The sequence below is a fragment of the Pieris rapae genome, chromosome 2 (genome assembly GCF_905147795.1).
Source record: "Pieris rapae chromosome 2, ilPieRapa1.1, whole genome shotgun sequence".
In the NCBI taxonomy this organism is placed as follows: domain Eukaryota; kingdom Metazoa; phylum Arthropoda; class Insecta; order Lepidoptera; family Pieridae; genus Pieris; species Pieris rapae.
The window spans coordinates 7,899,560-7,915,188 of NC_059510.1; the positions used below are offsets into that span (position 1 = coordinate 7,899,560).

At 33.2% G+C, this 15,629-nt stretch overlaps 1 protein-coding gene across 2 annotated transcripts in view; it reads left to right on the forward strand.

The window, feature by feature from the left end:
* The first annotated feature begins 402 nt into the window (after positions 1-402).
* LOC111002879 (mushroom body large-type Kenyon cell-specific protein 1) overlaps positions 403-15,629 on the forward strand; it is a 145,852-nt gene continuing 130,625 nt past the window's right edge. For both annotated transcript variants that reach the window (XM_022273149.2, XM_022273150.2), the window contains exon 1: positions 403-1,196. The gene's annotated coding sequence lies outside the window, so the exon portion shown is untranslated. The remainder of the gene's footprint in view (positions 1,197-15,629) is intronic.

A 15,629-nucleotide genomic window follows, 5' to 3' on the forward strand; every position in this document is an offset into this window, starting at 1 on the left:
TATGTTTTCGTTTATTTCGTTAACGCTGCATAAATTACAATAGACACTGAAAATGTACTTTTGATGAATAATTGATTTATTGAAACCAAATTAAGACCAATTTGACTGCTGAATAAACGAAAATAATTGATATTTCTCCGAATTCGTAATCATAGTTATTTTATGTAGACAAGCATATTACAATTTAAATACTTCAATTAGTTTTCTATAGATACGTGTTATATATTAATTATTGTCTTTGGCAAATGTGACCTGAAAAAGATTTTCAAACAAAATTTCGTCTAAATAGCACGTACTTAAAATTACGCACCAACATTGCAAATAGTTTATTGGCGTTGCATCCGTATGAACTTGAGTAAGCCTCTGTGAATGTCATCTAGTCTCAGTGCCTTTGCAGTTCTGTGCACGCATGCACGATCTATCCAGCGCGCCATTATATAATCAACCTTTTTGCACGTAGAATTCGAAAATTCAAAATTGACGTTGACGTTTCCCATAAAAAAAATAATTCCCGCGCTACACGAGCGAGAGGGACGGACGTGTTGTCGCGCTGCAGTGACGTCGGACGGTGCAAGTGCATAGCGAAATAAAATAATGAAAAGTGGCAGTAATTTCGTTGTGTTTACGCGCGTTGCTAGTTTGTGTCGTTGGCTTTAATACCTTTTTTTCGCATCGACCAACGCGCCCTCTACATTCGAACAGTGAACACATGGCTTATTCGCGGAGCTGTCAAAACATGATAGTGAAGTGTGTGTGGGTTAAGTTTTTGGCGCGGTAAAACTGTGCCTAGTTAAGAACGCGGAAAATTGAAGTAGCGGTGTTTTTTTACTAAACTTAACCTACGACAAGATTCAGTTGCGCGCGAGCTGCCCCCGCACGCGCGTCGCTTCTTCGCAATAACAACCCGAAAATGCGAAAAGACTCAATAAGAGCGAAAATAATTGAATTTTATCACCGAACTGTGGAAATTTTGAATTTCGAGTGTCTTCTTTGACTGATGTTCGAAGACGTCGGACGAAAATTGTTGCTCAATATTGTGATCTAGACCTTAGACCTAGTGCCTTACGTACAAACTAATTGTGATGTCATAGTGCAAAATTAGATATAAACTAGTTAAGTGTTAGTGAACTATATTTTGGAGCTATATAGCCTTTTGTTCAAGTGCATATGGACTACGGCTGCATTGCCTCTATAAGGTAAGCTATCCGTCGTATTTCAAACGCGATTTAATTACAGTTATAGGTAATTTATGCTATTGGAACGCCAATCTTAATCTATGAACTTGATTGCACTGTAGTGAAGTTTGACGCGAGTCGCTTGCATTCCTAGATTGCGCGTGCACGGTGCATATTAAAGTAGCTAACTTCTGTGCGGTGAGTGCTGCGAGCGATTATCGTCTTTATGATCGTATGATTTTATTATATTTATGTGGAAATTTCATTGAACACGTCAATTTCGGGTTGACGAACTAGTTCACTAGTTAGTGACATTTTTGTATCGTTCATTCGTTGTTTTAACTTATGAGGTTTATCGTCTGTCGTTTTTTAGGTTTCAGATATATATATTTCGCTTATTGTTTTTGTTACGGAAATTTATTGCTATGTTTTTTGCTATTTACGCTATGTCATTATAGAATTAAATGGAACTATCATTTCTGTCAGTGAATTCACCGTCTATAATACCTACATAGGTACTACAAAGTGGATTTTAAGGCTTATTTTTTAGTTATATCTTACATATATTATATTATATGAATTAAAGCCATTACAATAGAAATTATATCTCTATTTAACATTATATATTTAAATGAGTTTACTATTACAACATAGTGTTTTAGTATGATTAACATGTGCATTGTAATTTTAATAATTGTTTTATCAAAAAATAACCAAATAGTTTATTGAGCTATCAATTAATCGATGAAAATAAAATGAATAAAAATCACGTTCTGTAGCAAATTGTCATGTATCAAACAATTTATATTTTCTACTAGTAGTACCTATCACCTCTGATCTCCTCACCTCTACCGGAGAATACTGTAAAAATTAGCTGTTCTTCATTAAAAATGGGTTAGATTAAAAAGTCCTAATCAGATATAATAAAAACTATATTATTTTGATGAGATTCCTTTAATGAAGCATTGATTTGACTTAGATTTTGGTTCTAACCTCCAACCCATACTGCCTCTTTGGGAGGCGTAATAAGTCGTGGAATTTATCCTGACTTTTTAAATTTATTTAAATTAATTTTACTAAGAAGGTAGGTACGGAAGTTAAGGAAGGAGTTGATCGGATTTATATCAGCAGCTGAGTATCATCATCGGACGTCGAGGCAGAACACGAAATTCTACCCGTATCATGAAAATCATTGAGTTGATTCCGAGATTCCAATTATATATATATATATGTATATATAATTGGAATCTTGGAATATATATATATAACTGCTCGTTTAAAGATATAAGATTATAAACAATGCAGCTGTGTTGGTCAGCGTGCGTTTCTCATGCCTGAGATCGATCGAGGTTCGATTCCCGACTGTGCAACAATAGACTTTCTATGTGCGCATTTAATATTTCTAGAAACCGCCTTGTTGTAGACCCAAAAAGTTGCCGGCGTATGTCAGGCACAGGAAGCTGAGCCGCAGAGCTGAGTTGACCTGTTAAATAATCGTGAAACAAATACAGAAATCTAAGGCTCAGACCTTAAAAGGTTTCTGATTATTATAAACAAAATAACTTCACGCTTCATAAATATTCTTTAGTGCTCGCATTTCCTTGTTAGTATCGATCGCTTGTAGCACATTCGGCAGGACATTGGACGATTGTGACATGACATGCCATTACACGTAATTGCTTTGGATTTCAATTCACTTGAATTTTTAGAGTTCATTATGCATAGAACATAAATATCTGATTGACTTTTTTTTGTTAAAAATGTAACTTCGATCAACGGCGGATCCAGGGTCATGGGGGTCATGACCCTGAGCTGGTTCCAGGACTTAGGTGGACCACTATTCAATTAATGATTTTATTTCAATATTTTGTCACCATACAGATTTTATGTAACTACATACCTTCAATATTTAATTAATTAAATATAATATAATAACTTTGTATAATGGCAAACGTATAAGTTCTTGACTTCTTGACCTTCTTCTTCTTGACCACGACTATGTGACCTCCTCCTGGCGCCAAAGCGGGATCCGCCCTTGACTAAAATATACCGTAGTAATTCAACTTTGACACCATATTGTCTATGACCATATTTATCCCCTTTATAGTGCTCAATCGTGACTTTTATAATCCTTATATTACTTATTCTTTTGTATTGCATTGAAATTCATGAATCCGTGAGATTAGCTCTTTAGTTTATTCTATTATTGAATTATTTTGGATTAAGGTTGAATATTATATTTTTTTTGCCTGGAGGAGATTGCTTGTTAGCGACAAGGCCGCTCGTTGCATGACTTATGAGTTTATGCGTTATGTTTTTTTGTTTTTCTATAAATATAACGAACTGTAATAGTAAACAAACCCTATTCTTTATTGTTTTAGGTAAGATATGTGTAGAACAATATTACAAAAAATCAGTAATCTATACTAATAATAAACTTACATAAAAAATTCTGACATAAAATAAAATCATTTATTTCAGACAAATTAATAAGTCCATATGTTGTTAGTATAGTAAAACTTATAACTATGTTAGTAAAATTATTAAAAATATTTAAATATTAAATTCATTAGTCTACGTTAATTTGAGACACCCGGTACATGGGCTTGTAAAAGGTGAGCCTCCTGCCCGTTTGCCCCCTGTTCTATAAAAAAAGAAGAGTTTTAAGACTGTGGTGGAGGTAGTTCTATAAAAAAAAACAGCACATTCGGGCTTATTTGCTATAACCAGTATAATATAAAATTAATACGTAAAAGCAATAAATTATAGCTTTATATTACTAAAGTATTTTTGGTTCGAAATTAAACTGTTTACATCGTAAGTTATTTTGAGCATTAAAATTATCAAGGGCTTTTGCTATTTCTGTCCGTTTACAAAATTTAAATGCCATAACTAAAAATAATGTTACTGTTTCATTTCCGAGATAAAAACTGCGATTGTTCAAGAATATGCCAGAAATTTGCCATAGTATTTACACTTAGATCAAAAAAGGTAACTGGATGGACTGGCCCAAAAGCACAATGAAACAAATGCAGACCAAAAGAACGATGGGACGACGAGGTTAAAAAGGTAGCTGGAATTTTTTTTATGACGGCTTACAATTAAATCGAAATCAAAAATCATTTATTAATGTTGGTAACATAATGTACAATTATGAACGTCAAAATAAAGAAATTTAATGTATTTAAATGTTTCTAATTTTACGTTTACTGAAGAGAGGAAGAGAAGGCAGTAAGCTCTCCGCCACTCTTTTTAATCGCCAAGTTTTTTTACACAACGTTTGTAAAGAGCTGCAACCATTACACCATGTTCCATATGACATCTTGAGTAATCAAGAATAATAAGAATAATAATAAATATGATGGAAAACGTTGGAGGATGCTTTCTCTCGGTCACAGATTAGGGTAATCAAATTGGAAACACATTTATTTTTGTATAATGTATATACGATATAAATAAAGAGGCTTATTATTATTATAAAATTAGTCAATCTATTGAAAGAGCATGTTAAGAAGTATTAGCGAAAAAAACAAATGATTTACGAAATTTGTTTAATAGATACAGCCTAATAAAAAAATCAATAGTATTTACAAACAGCGAACGTCGGCCATTTTTAATTCGATAACTTAATCACGTCGACTTGTGTTACAGCCTATGACAATGCCCTTAAATTTAATTTACATTTGCACTGCGAAAACCTATTTTCCTGGGGATTAGGTTTTAAATAGTGCGTCTAGGTTTTCGTTTTAATCGGCCGGAGACCCTTCACAAATCATATCGTATTAATAGAATAGCGCTACAACCTTTTGCGTCAGATTTTTTATCATTTTTTCTTAATATGCAGGTACGTAATCTGCCTTCTGTGGGTGACGAACACTGACGTCCTTGCGAAATTTTCCTTCACCGTTCAAGTAAATGTTATATGCGCATACGAAAGCCTAAGCGGACACAGCCGATATTCGAACCTACGACCTTAGGGATGAAGCCAGTAGACCAACATTGCTCTTAACAACATTAAAGCAATAAGTGTAAAAATATGTATTTTGTAGGTACTATAAAATAAATTTATGTATTTTGTTTGATTTTAACCTGATCTTTTAACAGAATAAAATATAAGAAGTTGTAATGAGAGCTATTAGGTTCTTATAAACATATTAATTTTTTTTAATTTTTGTGTTTATGATTTTTATGATTACTTTGTATATAATTATAAATCTAGATTTGATAAAAACATTGTTTAATAAGTATATGTTATTCAAATGTACGTTCAGTAGCTAATTAATAAGAAATTTCAAGAAAACCAAGTTGAATTTCCTATTTTAATGTTATAGCCTTTATTTTAGTCACGTTATCTTATTAGCAATCGTCTCACGAATTTGTGACATACATGACTAATTATATATTTATAGTCAATACCAGCGGCCCACCCATATATCGTGTCTGTATGAAAACACAAAACCAGCCTGCATTTTTTGTTATCGGTTTCATAAAAACCCAAAAGTAGGTATTTGTGACACACGTTACTAATAATATATTTATAGATATATACTGGGAGGATAAATCGAACTGACTCTGAAAGTTCATTTTTTTTAATTTTATGGCAATAGTTATAACTTTATGCCTTGTTTCAAATAGGTCGTTTTGTATTCGGTCGCTTAATATTTTTGATAAGGAAGTAGGTGAACTGTGTTTCCCGAATGTTTTGGTAAGGAATTCTGGCGAAGTGTTGTCACAGATTGGGGAGGATTGAAGAATTTTTTTATAGGAGATTTTCCTGATGGTCATTTATGTCCGTGTACACTCACACAGCCAGAAAGCTTGTAGCTGGCATTTGTATATCTGTCTGTCGCTTGTAATTCTATTGTCGGCCTTTTGGTGTTGATTAAGGAGAATCTCATTTGTTAAGTAAATAAAAGTCACTGACAATTTATCGAAGAATCCTGCCTGTGTGGGCCCTTTTAAAGTTGTATCTCGTCTGTAAGAAAAATATCAAAGTGAAATCTACATGTAGTGTGAAATATAATACAGCACTAATTGAAGGAAATTTATTTATAAATCAGTTTTTTTCGTATGTGTTTCGTCGTTTAATAAATAGTCAATAAGCAATAACACAAAAATTGTAAAAGCAAGTAAGGTTAATTAAATTAACATTTTCTTTGTTTTTTGCTATTTGACGTCATTTTTTCAAAATATCACCCTTCACTCCGACACGAAGGTAAAACGTGAAAGTACGATTTCATGTGCTTTTCTAAAATGCAATTCTATTTAAATTGTTTTAACTGTATTCCCTGTATCATAATATGCTCTGACTAATTCAAAAATGCAATGCCAAAGTATCAATAAAATTTTTGCAATTAATGACGAATGAGGAAGATTTTTGGATAAAGTACGATATTATTGACATATATTTAAGTTAACAAAATTACTGTTAATATAAATTTAAATTCAATTCAGGGAAGTTGAACATTGATTAACAAGAAGAGAACATATCCATTCTTATACGTCCCGCAACGCACTCGCGAGATCTCTGGCATTGAGATTCCATGGGCTGAGAGAAATTGAGAAATTTTAAATGGGAAAAATGTATTAAAATTCCTCTAAGTGTACTTTAGATGCGCGTAAAACTTGCGTCAAAATGCCTCCTCCAAGTTTTCGTCGGTTAGTGAGTCACTGGTATACTCGAATATTAATTCCCCAGCTCTTGGTTAACAAAAGCTTCCGTGACCGAAGCCAATATCAGTTTTAAAAAGCCCCAACGTGTCGCACCGCCGAAACGATAACAAATGTTGCCAGCATGGCATGCCTTTCAAATTATTTTTCCCCGAAATAATGTAAAAATCGTGTTTGTATTAATAGGTTTTTAGTTTGTAACCCAAATGCTATTGTTACGTGATGTTCTAGTATTTATGCGATTTTGTTAAATGGTGTTTGGAATAGAACATAAGTTTGTCTAATAATTTTCAAATTCAAAGATTTCTCCAACAAGAAAAACCAAATATATACCTAGAAAATTTACCGTACGCGGCACAATTATTAAACCAAAATAAAATCAACAATAGGCCAAGCAATTTAATATCTGTCATTTCTACATTTCCCCACCAAGCATTGTCTTTCTAAACTTTCTGACTTTCTACTTTACGTTCCAAATTCACAAATTCACTGATCATCTAATATAGGAACGACAATTTACAGCGATAAGTCGCAGTGAAAACTTCTTACATCACATCCGTGTATTAAAAGCAAGAAAAGTCATCATCCGATGTCCAAGATGGCCGCTATTTTTTGTCTATGCTAACGGCCGAGCGAATGAGAACCAGTTTCTTTGCGTTTCATACTTAACCTTGTCATTAGGCCCGACTAGTCATTTTTGAAATTCGAACGCTCTAACTGATTTTAAATTCATTCCATTCGCGCTCTTACTAACTGATTATAAAGCCGCTTTCCCACTGACGAATGGTTTAACGTTCGACGTTTTGAATTAGGCGGCAATTTTCGTCACAGACTACATTCCCCTATCATAGATAGTCAATGACATCGCGCGAAAGTATGTTCTATTATTTTGCTCTATTACACACATGGAGGTTTTATGTGCTTTCTTTTTACTTGGATGACTTTTAGAAAATTTCGTTTTGTATGAAATAATACCTTTATAGAATGTTCCAAATTGCTTTTCAGAGATATAGCAAAATGCCAAAAAATATGCCAGACATAGTAATAATGTAATGTTTCCTTAGTAGCTAGCAATACGCGTCTAAATAAATCAAACGTACCCAATCTGATCAATTACACTCCCTATCTCGGTTCACAAGTCATTGTTATCAGCGTACTGTCACGCGGCCAACACAATTTGACCTCTAAACAACCACCAATAGCAACCATTATGTCATATTAAACAGTAACAGCGAGGGAGGCCAATCTAAATTTGTCGATTGCTAGGGCGACCATGATTATTTTCCAAACAGGCCTTTTTATTTATTTATGTGCTTATCAGTTCAATCTATATCAATCTAAACAATTGGGTACATTACGCAGAAAATCCGAAAATTGCATATCCAATCAAACATTTACCATAGTTAACAAACGTTACCACGAAAAAAACAATGAAATAAAAAATAAGTACATAATAAATTGTAATATGCATTGATCATTATAATATATATATATAAGTATTAATTATGAAAAAGAAATAACTAACAAATTTACCTAATAAAGGATATATTATTATTTTTAAAAATAAGTAGATATTTAACCAACTTTTGAAATATTGTTTGACGTGCTTCGTAATTTTAAGATAATTGTATTAATAAAGCAAAATTATGTACACACATTCTTTATTTGTTTAATACACTTTACATGCATTAAACTAGACAAGGAATCTAGCAAACTTTTAAAGTGTTTTTATTCCATCATAACGTTCAAAAATCGTATGCCCTATGATTGATATAAGAGTTAGGACTTTGAGTGATTAGCTGATTAGCTGTTTACATCATACTTTTTTGTTTCAGGTATTATTGGAACAAAATTAAAGTACCTTATATATATTATACTTTTGGTCCAAGTATTGCATGTTAAGTCCGTAAAAATATGTTCAGGGCGACACCCTACTCAGCGCGCGAATAGACGCGAGAATGCCCGAACGTAACTAATATGGCGTCGTCACGGTTTTGAGGTTAAGGTTTGACATTTACGTTCTAACATCCATCATAATCGGAGCCATACCAACGTTTAATTGCACTTGTATTGGCTTAATTATAAGGTTGTTAATCCCTTGTTACATGGGTCAATGTATTTTAGTTTATAAATGGCGCGCCGCTTGTCATTTTCTTCGTAATAAAGGGTCTTGATCTTTACATTGAATTCTGTCTTGTGCGTTTGTGCGTTTTTCTCACGTTTTATTACTTAATGATGGAGGGTCTATGTACGTTGTATTTGTATGGTAAGGTTAATCACGTACACGTATTATTAATGAATAGGTAACCGTAATATCTGAGGCCAGTATGGAAAGTAATCCACAAATAGCAAAAAAATAGCTCAAAGATCGAAAGATTAGATTTAACAAGAAAATGTATTAAAAATACTTATGTGTATGAACTTTTACTTTTTAATCTGTGGCCCAGTCCCAAAATTCGTCTGACGTAATCGAAAATCGACACGTCCTAAAACAATGCACTCTTATCACGGCGCTTATGGTGGCAATGTGAGATGGGGTCTTTAAAATGTCGCATTCTTTTGGATGCGCAAAATTATGAAATATTGTATGTGGATTTAAAGGTAAATGAGATGTCTGATAGAATATAATTAAGTGTGTATGACTATTTAAGATATATCAACCAATTAACATAATCTAGATTGACTATATACACGTAATTTACGAAAAAATATGATTATATACGATTTTTTATGGCTGATGATTACATCAAAAGATTAATTTTCTAACATAGAGGTACCTAATTAATTGGGAAAAGTTTTCGTTCGAGTTATTTATCTAGATTTATTAAAGGTTGTACTCTTATTAAATATATAATATACTCTTAATAATATACTATAATATATAATAATATACTCTTAATAAACAAGTTTTTTATGTTTAAAAGATGATACATTTCCTATTTAAAACGCCATTTTAGCGCTGCTACATTTGCTTTCTCAATTTAAAATCCATTCGGGGAAGACGAAAAGATAACAAAAATTTCCGCGCCAGTTCCATAGAAGTCTATTTGAGCTGATGTTTGAATTAAGAATTCATTCTTCGAATACTGGCCACTGTCAAAGCCGAAAAAGTTTTTACTAGGGTAGATCATTTTGTTGCTTCAAAAAAACTTATATTTGACATCTAGACATGTCTATCTATGTATAATGCGTGAAAAATAAACTTTGTAAGTTAATATTAACGTATCCTCTGTTTTGCCGGGACTCTGAGTTAAGACTTGATAGCGCTAAGTATGATCCTCTAATGTCCGAAACATTGACTTTCAGGAGTTATAGGAGATACTAATCTTTGAACTTACTCTAAGCTATGGTAGCTGACATTTCTATTTAATTGAATAATCCATAAAATATTTTATTCACACAATGCATACCGTTTGAATAAAACTATTGTTCGTCCCGTCATTGTCCGTTTGTAGGAAATTAAAGTTCCGTACTATTTTGTGACGTTTAAGTCACTTAGGTGATACCGTTCTTTCATTTATGGTTTTGTGTATATGAATATTGGACAGACGCAGAAACTATAATAGACAATATATTTGGCAAGATTTGTAAAAGCATTTCATATTAATTATTAATGTTTATAGAGGTTACACAAATAGAAATTTTAATTCTGTTTTTAAAATTAAAAATATGCATTCATAATTACAAGACCTTCACCAAAACGCTTCTGGCCTCCCAGTAGTCGCTACATACTACGGTACGAGTTATCATTTTTCAATTACAGAAATACATATATTTCCATCAATAGTGTCCAATGAAATTACTCCAAGATATAAGTTCAAATTCAAATTCAATGTACACGCATGAACGTCAAAAACAGAACTATATAAAATGCTTTGCATTTGCTGCCAGTTCTCAAACTAGAACGGAAGAAAAGAACTAATATACTCTCCGCCACTATTTTTTATCGCCAAGTTTTTATAAGAAAGATATAATAGGCAAAGACATTAACTTACCTACTTCTTACATCATTCACAATGACAACAAATTATTATTATTTTATAATAATAGATTTTTTAAGCTGTCCGTACCAACAAGTAAAAACAAAAAAAAAATCCTTGTTGTCGTAGCAATAGTCAAACAATATGTGTATTTTTTTCGGTCACTTCAAGTATTTAAGTTTCATAGCCAAGTGTAGGGTAAACGTACCAATTAACTAATTATAACGTCCTATATTTTAGTTGGTAAAAACTAAAAACTCGCCGTAATAGGTATGCAAACACAAAAGCACGTGAATTTGCGGACAGTGACGTCAAAAGTGGCTCCGACTCGTCGGAAGCGTGGAGGGTTAGCAACGACAGTTTCATACACATTTAGGTAAGGATTATACAGATAAATATAGTTGGTTCCCTTAGACGACCTTAAGCTTCTTAATATTGTCAAAGTTTATGCTTAGCATATTCATAAATTAGGCAACACACCCCCATACTTTTATTAGGGACAGGATCAATATCTTTTTAAAATTAATAGCAATATACTCTTTTGGAACTGGGCCATGAGCCTTCTTCTGGTGCTACTTTATTTCTGTCGGTTGGTTGTAAATAACTTGAACTGCCTTGCCTTGCTTCTCTAAGTTCCTCGGCGGATCCCGAACGTTCCACAATCCCAACTACTTTCTTCTACTAGCCCATCTCTTGCCTTGAACAAGTCGTATCGGTCATCACTAATTTGATTGATGAGTGTCATTAATCGAATTAGCGATTTTTACATGATGACGTAAGGAATAGTCATAGACAGCATTTATTACTAACAAAACACACACACAGTAACACACAAAATGACAATAATAAAAATAAAAAATAATGACAGATAACATTTTGTTTAAATACCTTACCTATACGCTTAAAGTATGTAAAGCGTATGTGCTGTGGTTGTAATTGTCCTTAAAATAAACAAATGAACTTATTCAATTGTGTCAGAATGAGGTTTTTCGAGTATGTCACTCGAATTTTTTGATATGTACTAAATACGTAATAGAAATGTAAACAAACTGCTGACGCTACACAAATGTGCGACCGGCGTCTGCAGTCAGCGAATCCTGACGAGATTACACGGAATCGAATCCCAACTAGCCGACACCTTAAGGACATTACTTTCAACTATTACTCTTTATAGATATCAGTTAGTCACGCGTTGGTTAATTGTTTAACCAATGAATATAAACATAGTTCACTGATTATAAACTTTCGTTTGACATTTATGAATTAGACAAAAGTGTTTCTGAACGACGTAGGTATATTGCGAGCCCTGAAAGCTTCAGAAAGCAGAGGGCATCAGATGAGCATGTTTGCCCCAGTTCTATATAAAAAAACCTGACAAATACTGGAAATGTAAAACGAAATATCAAGTAAAGATCCTTGCAGTTCTAACCATTCCAGGCAGGAGGCCCTCCATATGTTAATAATGTCTACTCTCAACGCCAGAGGGCTCGTGTGCGTTGCCAGAAAAATACTTCTTGCTTACATAATTCATTACAGCGATATCAATCCAAAAACGCCAGAATAACATTATCCTATTGTTATTAAACATGTTTCATTGAAATATCGTCTTTTCGTCCAGTCGGATGTAGGGAAAAATTTCGTACAAGCCTGAAATTTTCAGCATAATTACGGATAGTGCAATTTCACAGCGGGTTATATTTAAACGGTAAAAAAGGGCGAAATCGTTGAGGGCCGAAATAGAGCCTCGCCGTGCGTAATGACGCCCGAAATACCCACAGTACTAAATTATTATAGTGAACTGTGTTTAGCGAAAGTATGACTTGTTTACTTAAGATGTCATGAGGAACATGGTGTAATAGTTGCAGCTCATTACAAACATTGTGTAAAACAAAGAACTTGGCGATTGAAAAGAGTGGCGGAGAGTTTATTGCCAGTTCTTCTCTTCCGTTCTACGCGATTGATTTGAGAACTGGGAGTAAATGTAAAATTAGAAGATATGTTACTTACTGAAGAATTTCCGAACCAATCGACTTACGGTCCTTTCAGAAAAGAGCGTACCAACTCTTAAAAGGCCGGCAACGCACTCTTCTGGTAATGTGAGCGTCTATGGGTGGCGGTATAAAATCAAATGAGCCTACTTCCCATTTGCCTCCTCCTTCATAAAAAAATATTAACCAAAGGTTGCATATGTGTATCTGTGTATATAATTATTGTACCTATTTACATAGGTTTTCAATGTTACTAGGTAAACCAGCCTAGCGCACTTGAGGATATTGTGTATCGTAGAAAATAATCGATATTTCGTTTGGATTTAAAGTTCAATTGTTTGACATAATCTTTTCAACAAGTTTAAATTTCGTATACCCTCCAGATATTCCAGATATCCCATCATTTCATTTGTCCCTACTTCCGAAGAACACGTTTCCTGAGAAACGAGCTAGGTCTGGATATCCATAGTGGCTCACCTCATAGTTTAGAATCAATTTTCGTTTAGTATTTATTATTTATTTTTTTGTAATTAAATATATAATAATTAAAATAATTCTTCGTGTTTGTTGTTTGCCTTTAAGTGATTATCATATTAAATATTGTATTTTATTTTTCTTATACCAATGTATAAATGTGCCGGGCGTTGGCAAGGTTTTTATTTGTAAAGGACTAAGCTAATTTATTTACATTAGAAGAATGTCTAAAATGGTTAAAGCATATTTTCATAAACCAATTAAATAATGAATCACTGCATTTCTAATAAACTGTGGTATCAGAGCACAAAAAGATTCGGTTGTGGTGTAATTATGCGTGTCTTTAGTGTAGTGCCTTTTGCATGTCATTAACATGTTTTTTTTTTGCCCAAAGCCTGATATAAGGTATTTTATAGGATAGGTAACTAACCTATCAATCGTAGTTAAAGAACTAAGATATTAGTGTAACAGTGTACCAATTAAAAGACCGGCAAAGACCGCACTTGCGACCCTTAATGATGTTAAGAGCCTGTTCCAGAAAAAAAAAACATATTCATCTCCTTAACTTAAGATGGCACAAAACATTACCTCCATTTGGCGTGCATTTGGAGGTCGTAGATTCGTTTCCCAGTAAATAAGGTAGACCACATCAGCTTTAAAAGAATGGTCATGCTTCAAAATTACTTTGAGATACTCCATTGCTTCTTTAGTAAGTCATTATTCGTGAATATTTTAATTGTCAATATTTAAGGTTGTGATCGAAAGAACCTTCTAAAAGCCTCAACGGTAAGGCTTAATACCAATGGAATGATAAAATCCCAATAACGGCAGCCACGCGATGTCGTTTTTTCCATCGATTCCATTCTTTTTTGTTCCAGTCTCGTTTTTCGTATTAGCCTTCGTTTTGTTTCCACGAAATTCAACATTTTTCAGCACAACGCGATTTACTGAGTGAAAGACTAGCGGTGGGATAGAGTAGATATGCTATACTTTTTATTGTAAAATAGTAAAAGTATCTTTTAAAATTCCTTATTTTTTAAAGTATACTGTGTACCTAAAACTAAGAGCAGTGTTAGCTTAGTGGATTCAGCGTATGAAGCTCATCCCTATGGTGTAATGTTCGATCCCCGGCTATGCACCAATGGACTTTCTTTGTATGTGCGCAATAAACAATCGCCTAAGGAAACCGACTCGTCTTAGACTCAACAATTTGACGGAGTGTGCACAGGAGGCTGATTTATTATTAGATTGACCAATGATGTGACCTTGAAACAAATACATAAATCTGAGGCCCATCCTTAAAAAGTCTAATTAAAATCATTTCACGTATTGTAGTATTATTTTGTTATTTATATTGAAAAATAACTAATTTGATTTTCTCTTTACAGGTATGTAACACCCACAAAAGCTTAAATAAACAGCGATTGAAATAGCAAGGTATATTTTATTACTATACATATTACTAGGTTCGAATAAGCTGTGGAAACAATGATAAGTCATAAGATGTATTTGACAACTGAGTGAACTTGTACTCTTGAAAGTTCCTATTCATAATATTCACTTTTTATTTATGTTGGCTGGTAGATAGTCCATTGACCCTAGAACTGGCGCTTTCCTCGCTCAACGAATAAGTATCGCAATACAGCGAGGAAACGCTTTTAAGGTACACTGCCACAGACATATGGCAATGTTTTTAAATTTGGTTGTCTATGTATTCATGTTTAATATATTATTGTAATTAATGTACATTTTTGTTGGTAATAAAAGATTTATAATCAAATGCTTCCTCAATTATCTGTAGTTTTATATGGGTATTAATTATATCGATAATTAGATTAAATTTACTAATGAGCACAACCGAACGACAAAAACATACAACTTCAAAATGTTTGCCTCATATGGTTAAGGGACTTTTATACTCTGACTCTGCTATACCAACATAATATCATAACCATGAATATAAATAAAGGTATCAAAATTATAGATCTTTGAAAAAATAATTTAATTGAGTCTCCATAGATATCTCTGTTCGTATCCATTTCGGCTAACTAGCAATAGCGTTGGACACTGCGTGATGTTTTGTTTCAATGACGTCAACGTTTAATAGTCACGTCAAGTGCGATGCTTTTAACCAACTTTGATAAAAGGAGATTAAAACAAAAATGTGAGTGTAGTTCACAAATAATTTTCTTAACTGAGCGTTTTAAGGTATTTTTTGTCGAACCAAAAAAAAACAAACCAAAGGCTGGCAACGCATTTACGTGCCTTCTGGCCGTGTACATATCCCCTAAGAGCAGAAGAGCCTTGCCCCTTTCTTGCCTATTTTATACAAAAACTAAGTA